Raw genomic sequence first — 10,987 nt, 5'->3', positions numbered from 1 at the left:
GCCACATGATGCCTCAGGTCCGTCCCTCCCTGCCTGTCAATATATATAAAAATAACTTGTTGTAGGATTCAGGCCCCTGTGCTGACAGCTCAAGGCTGTTCTCAAACTTGTGTGTTTGTTTCTGTATGTTTGTGTGTTTTAGAGGGAAGAACAGATGCTCTCGTAGCTTCAGGCTTGGTTTTCTCATTCTGGCTACAAACAGACCTGTGATTTATGTTATTGTGCTGTTGCTTTGCCAAGAGAAGACTGGAAGAGGGATGAGGGGACAGAGGGACCGACGGAAAGGCCACTGAGAAGAAAGCGTTGATTGCTCAATTGTAACTTGGCAAGACCTTGAGACCTTGAGACTGTTGGTGCAGCTTGATCACTGCTGTTACACTGTTAGTACAATGTTTATGTTGTGATGAATGATTCAGTGAAACGTGGTAAAAAGGGTGAAATAATCATCTTGATCATTTTGGTGAATTTGACTTACAACTAATAAACTAAACAACATGAGGCATGCATATACTGTATGACAGCAGTAAGCTGAAAACAATAGTACAGTCCACGTTTTAGAGCTTCCACAAGAATGAAAAAATAAAGTAACAAATGAAACAAATAGGGGATGAAATAATTTTTTCTTTAAAGGACCAGTATGTAGAATTTAGTGGCATCTAGCGGTGAAGTTGCAAATTGCGACTAACTTAACACTGCTGGCGTCTGTGTTTGACAACCTGAGAATAAGAACGGCTGTGAAGTGTCTGGAGAAAACTAATTTACCGCTATTCTAAGGTAACGAAAACACACTGATTCCTATATTCAGGAAATTATACATTAATGAAAACATACTGATTAATATTATATTCCATTTCTGCCAATAGATCCTTCTAAATGTTACACACTGAACCTTTAATTATGCTTGAGAAATACCATTTGTTGAATTAAAATGTAAATTGCATTAATTAATAGTGATGATTTACTCTGCCTAGCAGCTGTCGTGCAAAATTATGGGACGGTGGTCAAACATTTTATCTTCTTTGACTGACATTTAAATGGCCCACAGTTGACATATTTTTATGAATGTTTAATACAAACAGCATTTTATAGTAGCACACTAGCCAGATGATTATTTTCATATCTGATTTTCTGTGATATTCTTGCTATTTCACCAATTGCTGTATGTCTGTATAATGCATATACTCACACTTCCTCCTTCTTGTGGTTTCCATTGTCTGTGATTTAATGGAGTCAACCCTCAGAGCCTTCGGTTCCTCAGCTGCTTCCTAAATAAATTAATTCAAATGGAGTGTGAGGGATGTTTATATAACTTGTTTTTAGTGTTTCCATGCCGCTATCGGGATGTCGCTCTCGCCCTACCAATAAAACATAATACTATTTCATATTAGGTAAGAATTTTGTTGCTTTTTTTTTTATTTTTATCAATTCTATTGCCAGGCGCCTTCAAAACAAGTATAATATGGACACCTGCTATAGTACTCATTGTTATTACAACAGGCTTTGTTGATGTCCCGTAAGCGTCCAGATGGAAATGCTCCATGGTCTCTTGTTGGCTTCTCTTCTCTTCCTTCCTACTAGCTGTTGTCAGAATCTGCCAAATTTGAGGTACATAGCATCCACACACACACACACACACACACACACACACACACACACACACACACACACACACACACACACACCTGATCTTGAGTCAGAGTTGGGAATCTGCAGGACCATGTGGCGGCTTGTTTTTATTTAAAAAAAGGGTACATGCTTCCAGTAAACCACTGATCTCGGCTGAACATCTGGTTGATGGTGAAATTGTCTCTAAAAGCTGGAGTTTGAATCAAAGTGAAGTTTGTGTTTCAGTACATCCAGAGAAAGGTAGACATTAAAAGAGGGGAAACACATCAGTTAAAGATATGAGAGGAGTTTTACAGAAGGCCATGAAGAAAATTGTGTTTCAACAAAAACATTATTTTTAGAGCGGACAGAGCGGACAAACAACCAGTTGTACCTGGCAGCTGATCATTCGCTAAGCCCGCCCCCCCCGTAGTTACTGTTGCTATACCTGTCAAGCATTATGTTCTAGCAAAGCACATATGCAGTTTACAATGATAATGGCAGAGTAACCACGTTAGATTATTAGTTATCAAAAATGACGATGGTTAGTCTGCTCCTCATTTTTAACTGGTGTAAGTCAATCTGGAAAAATTACAACTTTTGTTAGCAGATTTTTCAACTATAGCAAGAAAATTAAGCAAACATTTGGTCTTTGAGTTGGTTGAAAAAATTATTTCCGGCTTAATTTTTATTGTTTTAAATTGAGAATCCTGTAAAAGGGGTCTTAAATATGTGCTTGATGGCTACATATATTATATAATTCAAATACACAGACTGATGACTTGATGATCAATAAGAAATAAAAACAGCGTTGTGGGGTTCCCTATAGCTCAGAGTGTGTACCCCATGCACTAAGGATGAGTCATTACTGCAATGGTCTGGGTTTGAATCCAGACTGCACTGTGAAATAAAGTTTATTTTTTCTGTTTTGTTTAAGGAACAGTTTACATTTCAGAATGCTTTTGGGGATGCCAGCAAAGCTTTCTTGAGATATCATGCAGATCATTTAAGAATATACAGCATTATCAGTCCAAATTTGTGGTTTTAGATTGGCATTCCTGGTCTCCCAAGAGCTTTGGATCATCTCTTCATTTTCAGACAGAATAATTAAGTCTCCACCAGCCCACCAATGGAGATTAGAGGGTATATATCAGTCTTTCCATCGCTTTGTCTTCATACTGTTCCCACCCTTCCTCCCTTTGGAGTTACAGCTCAGTGCTGCTGGAAACAAGCTCAGTGCTAAAGGGGAAAGGAACAGAGGAAACCCTTTTCCTCCAAACCAAAGCCAAAGCTTTCTTCCCAATGGGTGCATAATGGTGATGTGAACATAGTTAGGAGGCAGGTCGTCCCTTACCTTCACTTGCAGAGGGTGTTTAATGTAACACACATTATCAAGCTTTAAATAAACAACCCTCTGGGAAGGTGGAAGTGTTAATGCTGCAGCACTCCATAGGAAGTATATATTAGCTGACATACTAAACATGCTGTGAGGAAGCCTGACCAGAATGGTTGGGAATGTAGTGGAAGGCACATGCGAGGAACTTTTTCAAGGTATAAAAAGTGTTTTATTTACAAAGGAAATCCTACTTGGCAAAGGAACAGAACTCAAATCATTACATGCAACTTATATTACAAATGGCGTGGTCTCATCATCCTGCTCTATCCCATGTTGCAGATTGCCACTGTTGTTCAAAGAGTCATACAGTAACATTTACGTAGCATTTTCCTGCATTAAGATCAAAGAAGTTTATTCCTCTTTTTTCAAAATATCAAAGTAGTGTAAACAAGGAACCACATCGTAGTGTGAAAAGTTATCCAATTATACCAACTATGACAAAAATAGATGTCGGCATGATGTCAAATTGATCACATGCATTAATAAAGGTTTATGTGTAACATTTAGGAGGCTCTATTGGCAGGAATGGAATATAATATGGTATATTATATTAATAAGGTATGTTCTCATCGTGTATAATCACCTGAATATAGGAATCTTATTGTCTTTGTTACCTTAAAATTTGTTGTTTATATCTGGAGACGCTGTTAGTTGTTTTCCATGGAGTCCACCATGTTGAACCGCCATGTTTCTACAGTAGCTCAAAATGGACAAACCAAACACTGGCTCTATAAGTGTGCTGGCTTTTTGCTTGCGTTTGGTGGTCACTGTAGTTTCTCAATCGTGCTGGGAAGAGAGGGTGAAGCAAGGCAGTTGCAATCTGCAACTACACTGCTAGATGCCACCAAATCTTACACACTCGACCTTTAATTATGGTCAACTTGAACTACTTAGTTACAGTTAGGAAAAGGTTAAAATGACCAAACAATCTCCACTCAAGGTGTACTTACACACTTACTTAAGGCCTTAACATGACATGCTATTTCTGACCGTCATTACACAGCTTCAAGAGGTCCTTCAACAATAATACTGCTAGCAGTAGATCGCTACTTTTCAGATACTCAAATGGTGTTTTTGTAATAAACCTAATAGCTGCATAGGCGTGCTGATATTTCAGTCAGATTTGAACTTCCACTGCACCATGGACATTTGTGCAGAACACAACTATGAAGGAGATGAGAGCAAAAGCAGGAATTCTGTCCCATTTGTGAGATAGAGCTACTCCCCAGAGATTCTCACACAGTGACGTAAGCAAATCAGGCTACACATACAGATTTGCTAATAAAAATAAAAGACATAAAACAATACCGGCCTTACCCTTAAAGTAAAACGCCAGTGACAGAACAAACAGAGCAGACTAACCACAAAGAGGGATGAGGGTGGAGGAAGGAGAGGTGAAGAGCAGGGGAGAGGAGGTGGAGGAAAGAAAATGTGAGATCAGGCCCAAATCTGTGGGGAAGCGGTAGCTTGGGCCGGACGAGTTCACAGATGTTTTAAAGTGCTAATCTAATCTTTATGCCAGGCCTCCCCCCTCCTTTCTCTTTCTTTCCCCTCTCCCTGTCTCAGTTTTTTTTTTCTTTTCCTCCCTTTACTTTTTTGGAGGGAGGTTGGACAGGCTGCGGCCTGTGTTAATGCATCTCAGGAGCATCATGTACTGCTGCTGCTCAGTGATGGGCCCTAGTTATTCATGCGCCTGTTATCAGCCCTGTTTTCAGACTCAGACACATGTGCAATTGCAATGAAGGAGGCTTGAACTGAGAAAAAGTATAATGAAAAATAACCTTGAACAAAGCTGCCTATAAGAAAGGATGAAAGGGAGGTTGAGTAGCAAGAGGAGGAGGATTGTCTTTTCTTTTTTAGGAATATCACCCATGGTGATCATTCATCAAGTTCAATGACCTTCCTTTTTTTTTTACACTCTGACACCTTGTTGGTCCACAGACTTTACCTGTTATTTAAGCTCTGCCAAAGGTGTATTGCTTTGTGTTATATGGCTCTGGTGCGGGATGAAGAGGGATTACACTAACCTCTCATGTTAGAGAAACTAAATTTTAGGCCCCACTTTGAGTTTTAACTCATTTCCTCCCCATGTCACTCTCTTCCTTGATTTTCCTTCTTGTTTTTTTTTTTTGCCTTCCTCCCTTCCTCCCTCTGGTTGCCCGATAGGAGGGAGACTTTGTGTCAGACAGTGGCTACACTGAAATACACTGACAACTCTCTCTGATTCAGCGGATATAGTTGCACAGGAGTTAATCTCACTCTGCAGAATTGAACAGCAAAACCAAATCCTGTGGTTTAAGCCTCTTCCTCCAGACACACTTGACAAGAAACAAACAGGCCTCTGCCAAAAAAATCCCCCAGGTCACTGAACCTGGAAACATAACCAGAGATTAGAGGTACATGTGAAAGTGTGAGAAGTGTTGAATCATTTTTCTGCATGAGGACACGAGTTATTAACTTAACCAATTATTAACCAATAATTTCTACATTGTGATTTGTTACTGCTTGAGGTGGATTTATTATCCTGTGTTGTCCTGTGACAGGGAATTCCTACCACTGACTCCTGGTAGCTGACCACGTAGCACTTTGAATGTGCAAGTCATAAAACACACCATGATGAGTCCAACCTGGCAACCGCCACCAAACCTCCAATCACTCACATCCTTCGCCCCTGCCCATCTCTCTCTCTTTCTCGCTCCCTTTTCCTCTGTGTGCTGCTAAACATCTGGAGAAGAGCGATATCCTCGAAGTAAACAGACCAACAGCTGTCCACCAGCTCCTGTCTTTCCCCTCGCCATCTTTCTCTTCCTTCATCGCTTGTTTCCTCCTTATATTTCTCTCTCCTTTGCTTCACGGGCTGCGTGACAGTTTCTGTTTCAGTCATTCTGTCCCCTCCTCTCTGTTGGTTTCTTGTCTGTTGGCTCATCAACAGGTAACTATCAGTGATTTATGTGTTTGTGCCACGGTAACCCTGCTGCTCTGGGCCTTTTCATTTGAGTGATGGGGGACACTGAGGATGCAGATTGAGCGGTGGTTTCAGTTAAAAGCTGATTTTTCTTTGAGTTTGACAGAGTTTGACTGTCATTTCTGTGGGTAATAAAAACATTAATTAAATTCAAATTGGCAAGTTAATTGCAGAGAGCTGGGAATACAGTGACAATGCTAAAAGAAGTCTGATGGGAGAGTCACATAATCAGACGGGTTTTAAACAAATGTACACAAAATTTTCACGCAGAATGCAAATTGTGGTACAGTCATGTTTCACGAATGACTGCCCCTCTCATGGCCTTGTGTGAGTTGCAAGTACAGTGTTTGGTTTTGAGGAGTAAAACGTGTCAAAATGAGTGAAAGGAAGTTATCTCATGTTGCAAACTGCAGCTTGCATATTGCAAATTCGGTGTAAGTGGTTCCAGGTTTGCCAATGCTGTAAACATCCATCACAGTTTACTTATTCTCTGCTTTTTGAGGCTGGAGAGGGGAGACGACATGCAGCAAAGGGCCATAGGTCGGAATCAAACCCATGGGCGCTGCCACAAAGACTCAGCCCTTATGGGGCTCCAGCTCTACTAGGTGAGCTACCAGCGTGTCTCACTGTTACAGTTTACAGACTTCCTGGTTCAACTTTGACTGACTGTGCTGTACATAGTTCTGCCTGCTTTCTGCGCTGTGCAGTGAGGGATTATTGCAGACATTTCAGACGCGCTCACTTTCTATTTTCCCTCCAAATAAAATGGTTCCAATAATAAAGCTAGAGGCTCATGTTTCTGACCCTGTCGGACATTGTTGTAGTGATACTGATGTGTTTCCAGAGTACACTTTTTTCACAACTGATAAAAATGATGGATTTGATGAAAATAAGACCTCCCAAGTTGTAATGAACCAGAAATAACCTTTAACGTTGGCTGGTCCAGGGGAGAATTAAGATCTTGGGGAAGGGAGGGGGACCCCACAGAGTCCAAATCCATCCTCAGTACAAGTCTAATTAAAGCTGAACTTAAGAACATCTCCCTCTTCTCGACTCCAGTGGTAGATTTCCCTGAACGCATGCCTTGAGTGTCGAAAGCATATCAGAGGCGGTGAGAGAAAGTAGAAATAGCAGAAAGGGGGAAAGGAATGAATGCAATTTCCATTCAAGCAGGGACAGTATCCGCATTGTGAGACACCTGAGAAAACATCATATTTCATCGTTGAGCTTTAAGGGAATGGGAGGAGGAAAGATGGAGATGAGATGAAAACATAAATGAAGAGATGGACAGATGACAGACGAGGAAGAAAAAGTGTGGTTGTGCACGGTGTACAGTGTAACTACACTGGTCATAAAAGAGTCCACGGTTCTTACTGATCTCCTCATTCACATTTATTCTTCCCTAAATGATCCTTGAACACTGTGGAAACTAAAAGAGAAACAAAATAGTTTAAATCACAAAACTCAAAAACAACAACAAACAACAACAAACAAATAATCTGTTTCTCGCATTTCCTTAAAGAACCAAGTTTAATAGTACTTATTAAGGTAAGTTAATCAATTATTACTGTTTTTATCTGCAGAACAGCGGTAGAATAACGAGAGCATTAAGGTTTGCTGTTTTCACTATTTCTCTCGCCTTTCTGCACTTTCCTTAAAACTTCCAGGTCATATGGTCATGTGACTTACAATAAAAAAACTTGTTCATCATCATGAATTTAACAAAGGCAACATAATAATGATTAAATCACTAAATTTTCTAAAATGGCTCTTGTACAGCAAGATGTATTATAATTGCTTAAAGAAACTACTTGACCATCTTATTGACTTCCAGTGTTGTCATGGCAACGTGTAAACATCGGTCTTATCAGCGTCAGCTACATACAAACTGTTCATTCACTGTTTAAACCGGTATCACTTCTGATTAAGATGTTATCTGGTACTTGCATACAAACATTTTCGGGGGAAAGACGACCGACATGGATGAATTTAGGACAGCAGCTGGTTCTTATGCAACCTCTGCACTGCTACATCAAACACACATGCACTCAGGGTTGGAGAAAAAGAGACATACACTTGGAGAGACAGACGGACACAGCGGTCTTCCCTGACTTCAGGGGTCAGGATTCTGGCTCGTGACATGCCTGCTTCCGGTCGGCCTGCTCGGCGTTTGGACGTGCTGCACCTGCCTCACTCTGCGACCCAGAGGTCCAGTTTTGCTCGTTCAGTTTCAGCGTGAGTCTGTCTTTGAAGCTCAGAGGTGAAACCCAAGACCCTCGCTATCTGTTTTATGTGTTCCAGACTGAAACCACCAACTCAGCAGCAGCGGCAGCAGCAGCACACAACTGGTAGATACATCCACATCTGCTACAGTGATTTGGGACACCATCATTTTATTGTGTGACACACTATATGTATCAAAATGCAATTTAGTGTACTTAAGGGGTTAGCATGATTGAAAACTGTTTCTGATGTCCAAAAGGGAATCTTTTGCAGCCATTGAGGGTCTGTGACCCGGCAGTATAAGTGATGCCCTGGTACTTCTGCTGCTGGTATATCACTGTCATCTTGGATTTTATTTATCATCACTATTTTGAAAACCTACAGCCACATACTGTTTGTAGCTGTGCCTCTTTGCCAAACCCACAAATGTCTCAGATGTGTATGGAAAAGGTTTTGGAATGAAAGAGGACATTTATAAAACAGCCAACAGGTTTCCCAAATTTCTGAGACTGTCTAAACATTCTTGTGTGTTTTTGTGTGTACAGAAATTGTTCAAATTCAGAGTTTATTCAATCGTCATATCGCAATAAATAAATATATAAGCTATAGTAGTAGTTATCCAAGACATGCTTTAAACAGATATCATTAAATGTTTCATATGTACAGTGGGTGGGCTGCACAGTTGACCCAGCAGTGAGTCCAACAGTCTAACAGGGAGGAGGGAGTACTATAGTTTCCGTGGACTAGGCTGTCAGTCTGCAGGGGCCACAGGGACGAACGAGTCTGCCTCAGTCTGTTGCTGACCTCAGCTCTGTCAGAGTGGGCATGAAGAGTGGCAGGCCGGTCCTCATGAGTGCCGTCTACACTCAGACTGTACTGCAGTGAACCAGGAAGCAAGCCTTACACCTGTCACCGGTGTATGACAGTGCTCACGTTGAACAGTTGTTCCTGGATAATTCAACGATACTAAATAACTGGGCTGTGCTCCAAAGTTCAACTGCAGCACTGTTTGCTGACACATTTTAAAACTGAGGATACCGAAGTCATATCTCGAGCGTTGTTTCTGTGATTTTTACTCAGCTTTTTAACAACCTGAGGAGGAGATTGCATTCTACAATCATACACAACGAGTCATATGTTTATTTCCAAGGAATTGTTTTAGGCCAATAAATAAATAGAATCAAAATTAAGTTATTTGTTCTATTATTATTAGTCTTTGTTCTGGAAGTTAAATCCCCATGCATTTTCTCCATACCATGTACATGAATTCTCCCAGTTTAATCAAGTTTAACCACAACATCACAAATATTTAATTCTCTGATGAAAAATTTAAGTTGTATATAAAAACTTGTGAAAACTTGGTGAAAAGTTGTCTATAATACACAAAGTGCATACATCTAGGAAACCACCGTTATGTCTGCCTAAAGATAAAAACACTGTAAAACATATTTTACAATCTGTATCTCACATTTATTCAGTTTTGGGTTATGGATGAATTTTGGATGAATTCAGCAATTATGGCAACATGTTTTGTTCCCAACTGAGACCCCAAGTGTTTTTCTGCTAAACTTCATGTTTGCGCCATAGACCAGCTTAATCTCCTTACCAATGGCAGCAGAGGCTCATGGGTATGATGGTATTTAGTCGCATCTGTCTTGCCAAACTAACGGAAAAAACACCTTGTCTCAGAAAAGAAGTGGAAATCTATGTTGAGTATATTGAGGATATCATTAAAAAGTACAATTTTAAATGGGAATTCAGAGTGATAGAGAGCCAAATTTTCTCTGGACTCATCGCCATGCACAATTTTTGTGAACTGTCCTCTGGTTGCAATTATCTGATTACCTTGTGTGAAGAACTCTCTGTAATGTGAGGCATTTGTACTCCCTTCTGCTCTCCCAGTGTTTATCTGGCATACATCACAGATAAACCCAGACACCTGGACAGAAGCGCGGCCATGTGTCCGTGCGGCACTGTCACTGGGAGTAACCCTCCACAGCTCTTCCGTAGCCTTCTGCATGATTTATGGACTGAGGGAAGGTGTTCCTAAGGGCTGACTGGGTCAAGGCCGCTGCTACCCAGCTTCAAACAGACTCCACACCTGACAAGATAAGCCTGGTCATATCCTGTCTTGGTGCTCTACAACTTCACCCTTAAAAATTCATAACCAGAGCACCTGTGAGAGGAAGGAGAGAGGGAGAAAGATAGATATGAGATAGAGACAGCAAGCAGGCCTGATAAAGGGAGAGGTCAAGGTGTGATGAGTTTTGAGACAACCACTTTAATATTGAAGAAGTCAGAATACAGCAGTAGCTGATCAGCAATGTCTGTGATATTGTACACAACATAAAACAATTGAACACGTATCAAGGTCTGTAGTTTAACCCCTTACATAGTTTCCCCTATAAAAGCATCCACACTGTCGGACAGTATCACATATACTGTATATTATATACGTATATTCTTCATTAGCTTGTTCCAGCTCTATCCCTAGATGTCTGCAATAAATGCACAAAAGTCCGGTAGTATCCAAGCTGGTGATATGTTTGAATATGGACACATGCTGTCCATATCCAGAAGAGTCCAGACATGGATCTTTGACAGATTGTATTTACATTTTTATTTGATTTATTTGATTTATTATGATATACAGATTTGGATACATTTCCATAAGCTTGGATACCATATGATCTTTCCAGATACAGGCCCTTTTTATTTTACCCAAAAATTCAGCCTGACATATTTGGTATCTTAGGAAACTTTAGCATCTCCACTATAATTAGAAACAAACACAGATC

The sequence above is a fragment of the Dicentrarchus labrax genome, unplaced genomic scaffold (assembly GCF_905237075.1).
Source record: "Dicentrarchus labrax unplaced genomic scaffold, dlabrax2021, whole genome shotgun sequence".
NCBI lineage: Eukaryota > Metazoa > Chordata > Actinopteri > Moronidae > Dicentrarchus > Dicentrarchus labrax.
Note: the sequence above shows the minus strand (reverse complement) of the source record.